The sequence below is a fragment of the Caretta caretta genome, chromosome 3, assembly GCF_965140235.1.
Source record: "Caretta caretta isolate rCarCar2 chromosome 3, rCarCar1.hap1, whole genome shotgun sequence".
NCBI classification, from domain to species: domain Eukaryota; kingdom Metazoa; phylum Chordata; order Testudines; family Cheloniidae; genus Caretta; species Caretta caretta.
In genome coordinates, this window is record NC_134208.1 from 88,909,542 (window position 1) to 88,923,364 (window position 13,823).

Here is a 13,823-nt window from a genome sequence, read left to right on the forward strand (position 1 = left end):
CTTAGGGCACCCCAGCAAATTGCCTGTGCCAGGGGAATCCTCCCCAATCATTGTGCCATCTTTTTTACAGACCTTAAAAGTCACCAGAGCAGCATACAAGGACCAGAGTGGGAAGCAGAACCATTCCTATAGTTCATATACATTTCATACATTTGTATATGTTCCTGTTAACCAAATCCTAGGTAGCCATTCATTTTCACTTGTAGAGTGTTTCTGGCAGTCTGAATGAGATGACTACAAGACCCTGGTAATAGTTCACCATGAGAATTTGCAGATAAACTCCAAAGAGAAAGAATATTGAATTTAATAGAAGCTACAAGTTCACTGATACTAACTTTAAACGATACCCAAAATTGAGATCTCATGAATAGTAAAATCATAATTGAACACATTTTCTTCTTCCCCATAATGAGCTGAAAGATCTTTGTGTAATATAAACTATCAGCCCAGTGTTATGTATATTCCCATTATGAGTCCATTCTGCAAACCTTATAAAAGCTGAATTTCTAATAATCTCAGTGGGGATTTATGTACCTGGAAAGTTTGCAGGAGTATGAACTAAGACAAAATCCTGACATGTTCAGTGCCATGTGTGTCAAAATACATTTCACCATATAAGATTATGTATGTACACGTTTGCATTCTGTCTGAGCACAGATATTGGAACTCATGCCCTTTATTTTAATACAGATCTCAATTATTTATAAACCCTTGAAAATGAACTTGTAAATAGGATTTTAACATTGAGTACAAACTGACCTTTGCAGCATTCACTGAGCAACATAACTGTAGGTATTGAAACATGGGCAAGAAATGACTACTGTTTTTGTATATCTTCATCAGCAATCCTCTATTAATAGCTCATGTTTTCAGAATGCTTTTCGGTTTCACACAATTAGGGCTGGTCTACCCACAAAAGTTGTACTGCTTTAATGGCAGCAGTATAGTTATAGTAGTACTACCCCACAAGGAGTGTGTGGATCCAGTTACAACATTATGAAAGTGCTTATACAGGTAACACTTAATCCTGTATTAGAAGCAGAATAAGCAATTTTAGTATACAGCACCTTTACACTAGTAGAACTGCATCCACTGTAATGGGTTTTATTGGTATATTGGTTTAAAAAAAAATCACATCCCTAATCAATATATTTATACCAGTACAAAACTTCAGTGCAGACCAGGCTTTAGAATCAGGGCACAGATTAAACTATGATTATTTGTTGAAATAAGAAAACAATTCCTGCAGGTCCTCTTTCTTGCGGATTTTACCCCCAATGGCTAGAGTCACCAGCAATGACTGGCCAGTTACAGTTTTCCAGCATATTTGGAATATTATTATAACTCGATTCTTAACTTTCCATATTGATCCAATGCACGGATTGTGGGGCATATACCATGCCTTTTGGGTTTTGGGTAACAGAATCCAGAAGGCAAGATGTCTAGTTCATAGACAGCTCTTATTGGTGCACCCTAAGGACAGAGACAAACAAAGAACAAATATTACATTTTATACTGCTGGAAGAGTAAGTTACCCTGGCTCCATTCAAGCTACCTTCCAATTACTATTTAGCGTCAGGTCTTGCCTTCCCATAGATTAAATCCAGTTTAGCACTAAGAAGTCCACTCACCTCTGGCTTTGAAAGTTGGTCAGAAACAGAGCCAAGTGAAAGGATTAATCAACTCATATCCAGCCAAAAAGCAACCTAGAGGGATCATTTAGTTATTCCTCTTTCCCCAGCTGTTGTGTGGAGCCCAAGCATCCACTTCTTCCTTTCTGTTATGGAGGAAGATTTAGGATAAAATTACACCTCAGGAAGGAATTTGGAAGAGCTCATATGCTCTATCACTAGGTGCTTAGTAGAGCTTAGCAGGAAACATCTTCCCCATCCCATGACAATTTTCCCATCCTGAATAGAGACAAAAAGTTTATCTCAAATGTTCACGGATTGATAATCTGAAAAAAATAATTTAGATCAAGTTAACTTGTAACATTTTGTTTTCATAACTTTAAAATTAAACATTCATATATTTTACTATACATTAGTTTTAAATTTGAAGTTGTTTTGAACAAAAACAACATTTTGTTAAAAAACAGCAACAACAACAACACACCACTCAAAGAGGATATGGCAAAAATTTTCAACAAGGGAACAGTTTTGGTTTTGACAACCAGCACTTTCCAACAAAAAAATGTTTAGTTAACAATTCCTGTTCAGCTTTATGGCATACCATTATATCTGGTTAAAAGTTTTTCGAAAGACTATTTTTATTTCAAAAAGCCACCTAAAATATATGGAAAATTTGTTTAATTCAAAACTGCAGTTTTTCAAGTAAACTAAATGTTTGTCATGAGAAAAACAAAAATATTCCATTTTTTCCTCATTGGATTTTTCTCCCAGTTTAGAAAAGGGGGTACAGAAAATAAAAGGGGGAAATGAAAACAATTTATTTTTTAAGTTTTGCTTTGTTTCACCAGAAAACAAAATTCAATGAAATGTTGTCTTGAATTTTTTCAAAGATACCATTTTTTGTTCAGTCCTACTTGACTCATCAATAAAAAGATGAAATTCACCTTTTTCTGTCCCTCTGTACCAAGCTGTGCAAGTGGATAGCAGGAAGAGTGCAGACACACCTATATAATGGGTCTCTGCACTGGCATCAAAGCAGCAAGCAGGGAAGACAATAATGCAGACTGAAGAAAGGCAAGGGAAGGAGCTGCTGAGTGATATTTACATGGATCTAGTGCCCGAACAACTATGCAGTGGTTATGGAGACGGGGCTGGAATAGCAGCTGTTTCGGTTTAAACAGCAGCCCCACATTCTGATCCAGACTTGGAGGTAGAGCAGATTTCATCTGTCCAGGCACTCTGCACTCCACCCACATGGAGCCTGGACAGTTGCACTTCATGCCAGTGAGTGAATTCCTCCCTTGGAGAAGAAGTAGCATAATTAATAGTTTTTAAATGTGTGCTAGTGATGTCACCTGCTATGTACAGTTTATTACAACAGTTATTTGGCCCCACTGAAGTCAATGGGAGTTTTGCCACTGACTTCAATGAGGCAGGTTTTCACGCAAAGTCTCTTCTGCCTATGTGTAAAGTCTTTGCAATATTTGAAAGCCACAAAGACTTTTTTCTTTCAGAATAATTTGAAAAGTTCACAAAAGCAGGTATTTTAATATTTGCTTTGAAATTAGATTTTGAATCATAATTCTGGACTGCATGCTTCTGCCTACAGTATAAATAAAAGCATGTTTATTGTCTGGATAGATGGAAATGTAGAGTATTAATTACAAATCTGATTTTGCACTGGATATCAATCCTTTTGCTACAGGCACGAATATGAAATTAAGTGGTAGAAAATGTTTACCACCCCATTTTATACTACGCTTTATAATTATATAGCAGCACATAGATGAGAATGCCTGGCAATGATTCCCTATAAATTCCATTTCTGAAATCTTGCCAAAGAAAGGATCCACTCGATCCAGTCAATTGCCTTCCAGTCAATCACTGAGCCCTGCTGTTTTGTTTTACCTTCAGGAAACATTTATAGTAAATTTATTGTGCTATCATATCTTCCTTTATCTTCATTGTTTTTCCTGTCTGACATTCAGCAGATTCCTACTAGTGACAGGGAACTTAGAAGGGGGTCAAAGCAGAAACCATTTTAGATTTTGATACAAAAAAAAAAACACCTTTAAAAATATAATCTGTATTAATTAGTGTCCATCAGGATTTTTAATCCACTGAATTGTCCCTTCTAACTTTTTACTTTTAAGCATTCATTCCAGCAATGCATCAGATTTGTTGTTTACTTAACAGTAGAAGCATTTTAGATAATTTTTGTGTTGTTTTATTGATCTGTTACACTTATTTCATCCTGCTTATTCTCATTTTTATATAGACAGAAGTTTTTTTGTTTATGCTGTAGTAGCAAAGCTCCTAACTATAATCTTAGCTGTTCTTAGTGTTGCTTTAAAAACAACAACAACAACAAAACAAAGACAAGACAATTGATATTCATTTTGCCTTTTGATTTGTGTCCCATGGATTAACATCAGTATAAGGAAGTTCATTTGTTAGTAAAAAAGTATCAGATTCATTTAATCTTCTGCATCTCTCAGGTTTACAATCTCAGAATCATGTTTGACTCCTTCCTCTCATTCTTGCCACATATCCGGCCATCACTAAACCTTTTCACTTCTTTTCTACACGATTAACAAAACAAAACAAAAAACCAAGCCCCTCCCAATCCCCATGAAGCCTTCTTTTGTCCTGGAAGCAAAAACTCTTGTCCATGCCCTTTTTATTTGCCATCTCAACTATTCAACTTCAAGTCTTCCCAAACCCTCAATCAAAATCCTTCCCCAAACCCCATTCGTGCTAATCCAGAGTGTAACAGCCAAAGTTATCTTCCTTGGTAGTCAAACAATATCAAATGCTCTTTAAATAGCTCGATTGGCTTCCCATCATTATCATTTTTTAAATTTTTGGTCTGACCTTTGAGGCCCAGTAGAATTTACCTATGGCCTACATAAATCATGTGCCACTCGCCCTCGGTCTCCCAGTGTTGCTAGCATCAGCACCTCCTTTGTTTCCTTCTCCCACACTCCTTTCTCCAAACCTTCTGCAGTGTTGATTCCTAAGCAAAGATCTACCTCCAAAGCTGAGTTTGCTAGGTCACCAATCTTCTCCCCCTCTATGTAATTCCTAAAGGAGTATGAAATCCTGGCTCCATTAATGTTAGTGGCTAAATCCCCATTGACTTAAGGGGGGCAGGATTTCACCATCACTTCTGTGTGGTATACATTCAACACAACTGAAAAATAATTAGTTCAGAAATGTATATATAGATATTTAAGGTAACCATTTCATCTTGCCTTTCTCTCTATTCTAGACTGTACTGTGAATGTTATTATTAACATTATTAAATGTTATTATTACATTAGTGTCTAGGGGATTTAATCATGAACCACAGCCCCATTGTGCTGTACAAACACATAAATGATTCTTTCCTGAATGATCTTATCATCTGGGCATAAAATCAGACACACCTGGTGGAAAGAACAAACAGACCCAGGGAGCACAAGGAAACAGTACGGTCATATTTGCCAGGGTAATAATCAGGGGGTCTCAGAAAAGCAACTGCCGAACCATTGTCAGGATGTTGTAGGCATCATGGCAGAGGAGAATTTTAAGTAGAATGAAGGAGGTGGCTTTGCACATGTTTGTGGGGGTACTCCATAATGGGCAACATGGAACAAAGAATGAAGATGCTTGTTTGAAAGTTTACTACATACTGTAGGCAATAAAGTTTGGCATTGCTGACATGTCAATTAAATGTTTTAGAGAGGATAGGTAGGATGGGGATAGACTCTGAAAATGCCTTGAAAATGAAGACAAGGAGTTTGTTTGATGCAATGGCAAAAAGGAGACGATGGAGGGACACAAAGAGAGGGGTGACATGGGTCAAGTGATGAGCTAGTAAAAAGGATCCTTGCCGCAACTTTTTGGATGGATTCAGTGGGACAAGATGGGATTTGTCAGAGCCAGAGAGGAGGAGGTTGCAGTAGTTGAGACACAGGACGCGAGTTTTAGTTGTGTGGATGGAGAGGAAAGATGGATCTTAGTTGTAATGTAGGAAGCAACAGGAGCAAGATATAGACACAGACTGGATCTTATTGTTAAATAAATACAAACAAAACAAAAATCAATGTATTGGTCTGATGTTTTGTGAATTCCAAAGAAAAGAGTATAGTCACGGATGCGTGGTCAGAAAGTGTTATCTATCCAATGAAGCAGTGAGGTTTCTGCAAAATTCTATCCAACAAGGCCCTGATCCTGAAAAGACTTAAGCAAATGCATAATTCTACACATATGAATAGTCCTATCTAGGCTTAAGAGTACAAACTTTATCTCTGTCTGAAGAGATACATTTTTGCTTGTCTTTCCTTTGTCAGTCAGTCCCAAATCTGTTGTAAATTTAGTTCTCAGAAGCAGGAGTAAGAGAGTAGACTAAAGTGGCCTGTTCTGTAAACTAAGTAAACTTCTATTAAAACAGTATCTGTCTCAAGTGAAAAAATACTGGTAAATGGTTTAGGTTTGTTTATTTAAACAAATTCTGTGGTGTCTGTTTTTATTTATTATGTATAACATAATAGCCGTAAGACCAAAAAAACAAAAGCTGCCCATTTGCACAAGACCCAGGATGCTGTACAAGGCTATTGCCATGAAGATAAGCCCACTGTACTTGTCAGACATGTCACTTTTTAAGGTATCATCATAGTAGCAAATCTAGTTAGTGGAGTGGATGGCATTGTGGTCCAGCTTGTACAGAAAGCTTATATACCTGCTGAGCAAGTTTAAGCACCTGCTTTGGAGGACAAACCCCTATTCTTCAACTCATGTCACAGTTATTTCTGTGCAGGATTAAACCAGTATTGGCATCACCTTTATGACTTTTCAAAACAAGAGTATATACCCTTTGTTTATAAATTGAGTCATAAAGACCTTTTACCAATCATTTCTGGTATTTAGTAAATAAGTTTGCCTAAATGTAATATCCAGTTATCCCTTGCACATGCATCTGACAAAGTGGGTATTCACCCACGAAAGCTTATGCTCCAATACGTCTGTTAGTCTATAAGGTGCCACAGGACTCTTTGCTGCTTTTACAGTTATCCCTTGGTAGTCTCCAAATGTCTCTACTATAACGAAGACAAACAGTTTTATTTATGATAGTCCTTTGGAGACTCCAACAAATGCACACAGTCAAAATTATTCAAGACATAATAATACAAGATACTAGTACAGCAACTTGAATGGATAAACTTGATGTCATGCAGAAAAGAAATGGACTGGACATGAGTGTTATATACCACACCATGACAGACATGTTATCTTAATCCCTCTGCATAGAAAGTCAGATCTTCTCAAGAAGCATCCCATTGCTATCATCAACATGCATCATGACCACAGGTACCAGTGAGATAACATTATCCGTTTTTGCAACGTGAAGCATAGTGTGTCACCTCAAATATCTTAAAGGTTCTCTGGGTTATTAAATAGTTTAAGTGTCACAACTTTCCTTAATTTACCTATTCAATAATAGCTGAACCTTATAAGCTTTAGACAAGATTGTTTTGTATTATGTTATATTGGTGTCTGTTAGTATTACTAGAGTTCATCGTGTGTTACTTTAATTATAAAGTTTGTTCTTTCATACTTCATCTTTGAAAATTCACTTGGGTCTGAGCATAAGATGTCTCAGCCCTACAGAATCACTATATGGTTTTTATGTAATTAAAAATGCATTTGAACATTTTAAAAAAAGATTTACAACTTAAAAAAATAAAGTAGAATTTCTTTAAGGTGCTTCCCACCCCACCCCACCCCCCCAAAAAAAGTTAATAAAATTTGTCAAGCAGTCATTACATAGTATAGCCCAACCACTGTCAATATTTGTGGCCCTGCTTCAGGAAAACATCGCTATCCAGCAAAGCTATTAAGCACATGCCTAAGTTCCAATGACTTCAATGGGATTTAAGTACATGCTTAAAGATATGTATGGGCTTAGTGTTTTTCTGAACGTGAGTCCTTCTGCTATAACCATTTTATTTGATTTTAAAATGCGCACTACTTTGCATAGTTACAAACTCTTGATTCAGCACCAAATCCTGCAGTCTTTACTGAAGCAAAACTCCCAATGCCTGAGAAAGAAAGCTAGGATTTGGTACTAGCACAGTATTTACACAGACCAAAATGACTTCATTAAAGTCATCCATTGCCAGATACTGTTTACCTAACAAAGTATGGATGAGTAACAAAATTCCAAGTAAACATTATCTGCGTTGCAAAATTGCAGGGGCAGTTTATTTGGTTAAAAAAATGTTGCTGTTGTTGTTGTTTAAATACACAAGAGTGTTTCTATTAATTTTGAATTTTGTGAAAGCTTGCCTTTACATAATTTACATTTTGGACCAAAGTTGATATAACAGTGTTTCCCTTGATGTATGTTTTCATGTTATTTAGCCACTAGACTCTATTGTGTGGTAAACTCATGCATTTCTAAGGGAGATTGTTTTCTCTAGAAAGTCATGATTAAAACAAAGGAAAACAAAATTCATGAATTAAACCAGTAATAAAAGCTAAGCCAGTACACACAAGCCACTAAAACATCAAGTTATATATGACAGTCTTTCCTTGTTCTGTTGCACTGAATTTAGATATTGTGGTTCTCCAGCCATGGTATGCATAATTTTACATACCATCTGTTTTACATGTCATATTCCATACGTAGAATGCATAACCTGAATACAATATTTTGATGGATTTGAGCTACATGAATGTTTTTGTTCTTAAATTGATGGGTTATGAGTTAAGAACAATATTCTTCAATTTCTAAGAATTTGCTCTACAAATTAGGATATGACACCATACAATTGATTTTAAAATATAAACATGACAAGAAGTCAGAAGAAAGTCAAGGGTCTTTTTGCTGGAATCCTGGTAAGAATGTTTACAATCTAATTATATGAGCTCAGTAATCTGTCAGTATCAGTCATATGATAAACAAACTGGAAGATTACAAGACTTTATAAATATGTTTCAAAGGAACATACTTTATAGTACATTTTCAGAAGCCTAAATGAAAAATTTAGACAAGAGTAATATCTGGATCAAGCAACACTTTTTCCTCAGCAGATTATACTGACAAGAAGGTTAAAAGTGACTAAAGGAGGTTCAAATGTAGATTCTTCATTTGCTAATTTCCTTTCCCACTCCCTACAACCTCTGATCTAGGAACCCCTGCCCCCCAAAAATCACATACACGCTTCATTTATGGATAAACCTAAAATACCAACAATGAGTATACACCTTTCTAATTTCAGAAACCATACACAAATGTTTGAAGTATCACTTGGATTTCTTAATGTATATGTGAGCAGTCATTGGGACAAAATCTAAAAAGGTGTATAACACAGCATAGCTGATGGCCTACCAGGGGTTATGCTAAGATTTATGCAAATAAATATCCTTGTTTTCAGAGTTGTGGAATATCCACAACTCCAGATGAAATCAACAGGACCTGCAGTTGCTTAGCAGCTTGGGGGGGGGAGAGGGGGGGAGAGAATCAGGCCAAAGTTTTTAATATGGAAAAATATTCATTATCTAAATAAAAGTAAAATAGTAAAAATAACTTATTGCAATGACTGTCAGTAACTACCAGATAAGACAAGAAAAACCTCAACAAAATTCTGTCTAACTGAGCCCCAAATATATAGTACCTGATTTAAAACAATTTAAATTCAGGATATTACAGTAAAGTTAGGGATAAAAACTGCAGTCTGACATTTAAGTCTGAGCCTCCTCCCCATAATGTGAAGGTTGTAAGAGAAAAGAGAAAGTGACAAAAAGAAAAGCATTTATCTACATTAAAGCCTTGCCCTCCCCCCCCCAGCTCTAATAGGAACATCTGTCCACAAATAAATATAAATATAATACATAATATAATACATAATAAATACATTCAATTTAATAGCAATTCTGCTGAAAGCATAGAAAAAAGCTGATTGCTAGGTCCAGTACCTTGAATTGTATATACAGCATATATGAACTTGACTTTTTTATTAAAAGGGTAACTATAAGAAAATATGGAAAGGTTATTCTTTGCTATGAAGCATCCTATTTCTAACAATTAAATATCTGTAGGCATCTTGGATTACTGGCAATGACCCTGACAGTTGTTAGATATTTGTATAAGGATATTAAGTGTTTTGGAGTTCTTTTTAACATTTTGTAGAAAAGTTAATAAGATCACTATATATAGAGCTTCCACAAGAGAATTGACAAATAGATCTATAAAGTACAAATAACATTCTATCATTTTAGAGTAGGTGAAGAGGATTAAAAAGTGGTCAGGATATGCAAATGAGAGGGTTTTTTTCTTAAAGGTTTATTAAAGATTTGGGGTCCCATTACTATATTGAACTGCTTCTAACCCTGATACTCCACTATGCAGACAACATTCTATGAACTAAAACTTCCATCTACTCCTTTTTTGCATAAAATATGCTTTGTAATCTATATCATGTTCATTTTAATTATTAAGATGCATTCTTGTTTGTGTATATGTTATTCAGGAGTTCTTAAAAATGGAAGAAGAAATAAAAAGTATACAACATGTACTACGTTCCCCCAAGGAGAAGGGGGAACTGTTCAAGAACTGAATATTATGCAACACCTTTCCTTGTGGATATTACATTTCTCTTGTTAATCTCCTGTTCCCACTGCTTACTCTTAGGGTCTGATCCATAGGCTATTGAAGTCAATGGGAGACTTTGCACTGAGCTAAGTGGGCTTTGGATCCGGCCCCTCTCTGGTTAACAACTTTATAGTAGGGGAGGGGCAGGGGAAGGGGAAAGTAGAGCACTAGAAACAAAAAAACAAAAAAACAGAACATTCTGACCCCCTGGATATTTTGTGGAAGTCTGTGTATAAAGTGACTCAGTCTCCCTTTTGTTAGCAAACATTTGAAGAGAAGACAATCATTTAGATTTTTCTTCTATGTCCGAATGGAAATCTGCAAGATAATTCTGACACAATCCAGCTAAACATCCCTTTGGTAACAGCTATTCTTATCTTCTTAGAATGAACTTCTTTCACTAATCTCTGCTACTGTACCTCTTTCAGCATGCTCTCTTATTCTTTTCCTTTGAACAGTATTCAGCACGAGCCCTACCCTTCTTTCACTGAAGTCAATGGGAGTTTTGCCATTGACTTGAATGGGAGCAAGATCAGACCCAGTATTTCAAATAAACGGAGACAAGATATGCTCCTCGTGGTGCTGCTTCTAAAACCAGGAGAAATATTGAAATCGTGTAGCAAAAATCTATTTAAAAGTCTCCAGCAATCACCAGCTTTATCTGTTTCCCACTGCTTTGCCTGACTCGTGGGAAGGAACAAACAGCCCCCTTGCTCTAGAGAGTCTGACATCTGACAGCCGGAGGTACCAGCGATCTGAGAGGAGTCACCAGGCACAAACCTCTAGTTGGGTGCAGCCAGGCACTAATTTGATATCAACCATTTTGCAAATATTAAAGCTCCCTTACGGGAACAATATTTTGCAGCCAGAACCCGCTACGAAGCACATAATGGAGAGATATGGGCTGGCAGGAAGAAAGGATAGTAGTTGATGAACTCCATAGGCGGCTTCCTTGGGTAAGGGCTGAATTGCCTGTGGTGGGAGTGGGGAAGACCCACGCTGGGACCCAGGCGACAGGAGGCGCGATGCCACCTACCCCAGGAGCGGAGCCTCTCCCACCGCAGGTTACATTGGCTGGCGGGAGAACAGACCCTCTCACTCCCCTTCTACAGCTCTGAATCGCATCACTACTAATATAGGGGTCACTCTAACAGTAACAGTATAAACCACAAGCCTCTGGCAGCCAGATATGGGCTAATTCCTTACAGCAACTCCAACCTGCCCTCGGCAATACAGAGCCCCGTGCCCAGCTCCAGCCTTATCCCCAGTAAGGCACAGAACCAATGGTACCCAGCAGAGCAATGCACAGAAACCCTTCAGCAGTGCACGGCACCAATCCCACAACTGTACCCAGAGCAAGGCACACAGTCTGCAGCAACGCAGCCCCCCTACAACTGTACCAGAGCAATGCAGAGAACCAACCCCTCCGAAAAACTGCACCCCGGCCAACTCTCACAATGCCCCCACTGTGCCCAGAACAAGACAGGGAAGCCCCCACACGGCACGCACCGTGGTGCGGCAGGTAGCACGCCCACAGAACCCCCAAAGTGTCCCCCAAAGACATGCACAACCCCCACACAGCAGGAGCCCCAGCAACACACAGGAGAACCCTCCTGCGGTACCCGGCGCGATGTCCGAGAGATCCAGCCCAGCCGCGGAAAAGTCCTTCTCTAAAGCTTCACCTCAGCATCACCTCAGCCGCTTCCTCTCGCCCCCCGCCTGGCCGCGCGTGCGGTAAGCCCGGGCACCGCGAGCGCTAGCCCAGCAGATGCTGGCAGGGGCAGGCTTCCTGCTCGTCACCACCACTTACCCGGGCACCCTGAGAAGCCGGCGGGGGGCAGCGGGTCGGGTTTCGCCGTTCAGCAGCCAGGGCTCAGCCCCGCGCGGGAGACCCCGGGAGCGAGTGGATCTGCGGCGTGCGGGAGAGAGACACTCACACGCACTGCTGGAGACGGGGCGGGGGCGCGGGGAGAGTCGCGGAGTTCAGGACGCGTTTTCTGCACACCCCAGGAGAGGCTGGGGCCAGGTGCAGCAGGGCGCGCGCCCGCGGCGCGGGCACAGCGGCGGCAGCAGCCCCCGTCCCTGCACTGCCCGTCCCCTGTGCCCGGGAGCGGCGGCAGCAGCCGCAGGAGATGCAGCCCCCAGTCTCACACAAACTCTCTCGCTCGCTCCCCCGGCTGAAGAGCCCCACTCCCCTGCCTTCCCCGGCTGCCGCGGGAGGCCGGCGTGGCAGAGGAGGTCCAGCCTCCGTGGCTGTGAGGGAGACCCGGCGGCTCTCCCGCAGCGCCCCCTCTACCTCCCCCTCCCCCCGGCCAGTGAGGGGCGCCCCGCAGCTGCCGCCGCCTGTGGATGTGCCCAGCTGGGCGCGCGAGTCTCTGGGCCCGGCGCGCGGAGCAGCCCCCGCCCCCCGGAGGTCACAGCCGCGCAGGCTGGGAAGCGCAGCGCGGGTGGCCCCCGCGCAGACACACAGGCGCGACCCGGCCGCTGCTCCGAGGGGCCCGGGCCTGCCTCAGCCACGCACTGGGCACCCCGGGGAGGGTGCAAGCATGCCCTAGGGGACCCGAGCGGGGAGGGGAGCGCGGCTCGGCAGGCGGGGAAGGAGCGGCCGGGGCGCTGCTGCTTGCTTCTGTGAACTGTTGCCGGATATTTCCACTGCAGCGTAAGGAAGCGGCAGCATCGCCGAGACAGCTTTGCCATACCTGATTTGATGCCTGCACCGCCCACCCTCAGCTCACCTTCTTCCCAAACGGAATGATGGGCTCAGGAGTTAGGTGCCATGGTTTGCTTCCTGCCCCATTAAAATATTTTAAAATAAAATAGGGGGAATGGTTTAAAACCCCAGACACCCCCGTTCGCAGGAGAGGGAAAAATAGCCACCGTCAAGTTGTTTCCTTGTTGATTTGCATTTTAAGCTCGACTGCTGCTGCCGGTCCTATCATGGAGTCTCACTAGTGTTCCCCAGCGGGCATACCAGGCTGAAGAGAGGCAGCTATACCTTGTCTAACTGGAGTTTTCTCCAGATGATCTGCTCTAAAACTGTCCTACCCTTGAGATTGGGAAGGGGGAGGAGGGCTTTTGAATGCGAGTTTGGGATGGAAGTACAGAGCTTTTTTTTTTTTTTTTTTTTTAAACTACTACAGCATTTAGGAGTTTCAACTATTGTCTCTGAAGGTATACCTTTTGGTTTTTCGTCATTGAGGGAAGATGAAGGGAACTAGGGTAAACTGGATAATTGCAAATGAGAAGTTGGAAAGTGGTCTCATGAAGGTATGAACTGGTTCATACATATGTGAGCAGGCTGGTGGCCAATCACTCCACTGAGAAAAGGATTGGGCCCAAAGTATCTCAAGTAGCAGAAAATACCAACTGAGGGCCTGATTCTTCTTGGGCCTTTACTTGTATAGTTATTTGCACCAGTACAAAGTGGCAGGTTTCAGAGTAGCAGCCGTGTTAGTCTGTATTCGCAAAAAGAAAAGGAGTACTTGTGGCACCTTAGCGACTAACCAATTTATTTGAGCATGAGCTTTCGTGAGCTACAGCGCTTATGCTCAAAT

The 13,823-nt window shown here is 40.8% G+C and overlaps 1 protein-coding gene across 14 annotated transcripts in view; it reads right to left on the reverse strand.

Annotated features, from left to right (window-relative positions):
- HS3ST5 (heparan sulfate-glucosamine 3-sulfotransferase 5) overlaps positions 1–13,198 on the reverse strand; it is a 279,335-nt gene extending 266,137 nt beyond the window's left edge. For 3 of the 14 annotated variants that reach the window (XM_048844749.2, XM_048844741.2, XM_048844743.2), the window contains exon 1: positions 13,005–13,195. The gene's annotated coding sequence lies outside the window, so the exon portion shown is untranslated. Of the gene's footprint in view, positions 1–11,951; positions 12,003–12,079; positions 12,500–13,004 lie in introns of those variants that run through there. The other 11 variants (XM_048844752.2, XM_048844751.2, XM_048844750.2 and 8 more) reach the window with 6 other exon arrangements.
- Positions 13,199–13,823: the final 625 nt, after the last annotated feature.